A 1,819-nucleotide genomic window follows, 5' to 3' on the forward strand; every position below is an offset into this window, starting at 1 on the left:
CTCCCCTTTGTCTGCCGCTCCGGCGATCGGCGGCGGGGAAGAGAATACCCGTGCCTCCACTCCGGTTAGTAGTTTAGATTAGGGTTTTTTAGTCCTCGCAGGTGCAACCCTCGGGCGGATTGCGTCGCTTCTTCTTCAAGTTTGCCTTCCGGGTTTCGATCCTCCTCGAGTGTGACGAGGTTAGGATTTCTCGTCATGTTGTGAGATTTGGTGTGATGTGCTTCAGATTATGCAAGGATTCAACGACGCCGACTGTGTCTCCAGAAAGCAGGTCCTTAGGCAAACGTGCATGAAGATTTCTTGACTATTATCGACAAGATCAACCGTCTCCTGTAGGGGAGCAGTGACAGCGGCGTGTTGGCAGGTCGTTCTGGCGGCTGTAGTATTCATTCGGTGGTCTCAGAATTTTGAAGTTATTTTATTATGTTTGAGATGCTTCGTACTACTAATAAATTTTTATAACAGATCTGATCCTTTTCACAAAAAAAAGTGTATGCACTTACGGGCTAACCTAGAATATTTGTATTCCCGTTTGCAACTAATAATTATCCTCTTTTCTCCTGCTTCCAAATAACAATAAGATTTGTCGCCCTCTCTTCTTCGTCAAGCCTTACATACATTTCCCCCTTCCCTTTCCCCGCTGTTATTTTTTCCTCCAATCTCAGATGTTTCTCTCAATTTAACCTAGAAACCTCCTAACTGCCCGCCTCGTATTGACTTCTGAAATAAAATTATTTGTTTGTTGGTAATCCAATAGATGCTCACTGAATAATTGTCAATCTATTGTTTTATAAAGTCACATTAATATGGAGAGTTAAATTACGAATAACCTGCTAGAATATTTATGCCCGTGTTGCAATCCGTGGGCAATTATCTAGTGTATTAAATATTTCTGTTAAAGCAATTGGTGAAAATGGGGTCAGAGAGAGTCCGGTTGAAAACAAGTAAAGGTGAGGATCAAGACTGCCTGCATGCAACACGGAACTAATCTTTGCCTTGGTCCTCGGGATTTAGCCCGCTGGCCTTTCAAACCCGGATGAACTCAGCAGGCACACACCATATCCATTCTACCAAGGTGTCGACTACCATACATAAATTACCATCTTATAAAGATAGACGCGTCCACGTCTATACACCCACACGCGCATATACGCTCATACCTACCACCGCCGTCCTGGTTAACTAGCCTCTCTTGTATTTTGGATCATATTTTGACTATTAAGTTAAACAAATAAAATATAAGTTATATGTAGCGAAAATAATATCACTAGGAACTACATTCAGGTACGAATCCAACAACATAATTTTTATTGACATACATTAACATTTTGCTAGTGAAATATGTCATCAAGATATGACCGAAAATAAGAGGGGACTAAATAGACCAGGACAGAGGTAGTATGAACTCATGCACGTATAGACCAGGACATACTACCCTTATGAGCATCTTCGACATACTGAACCGTCACACCATCTACATTAAGATTTGACGGCTATGATGATAAAAGTTCCTGATAGAAAGAGATTTATCCTGGAAAACAAAAGTGTGCGATGAATAAGTGATTGATATTTCTTTGAACACATTAATTAATATGTCTATGGACATGTATGAGCGAATTGCGCTGCTCTGTTCCGCACGATCTATTTTCTTTTCCGGGACATCGTCGGGCGCGGCCTATTTTCGCAAAGCTCCTTTCAACACAGTTACTTAACAAGGGGGTATTTTTTTCGGACATAAAGGAGGAATCGCTTCGATTATAAAATCGCCAAAGTCTCTTTCGCATTGAATGGGCTAAACACATGTTTCGCTACTATTGCA

Source organism: Triticum aestivum, chromosome 4A, assembly GCF_018294505.1.
Source record: "Triticum aestivum cultivar Chinese Spring chromosome 4A, IWGSC CS RefSeq v2.1, whole genome shotgun sequence".
NCBI lineage: Eukaryota > Viridiplantae > Streptophyta > Magnoliopsida > Poales > Poaceae > Triticum > Triticum aestivum.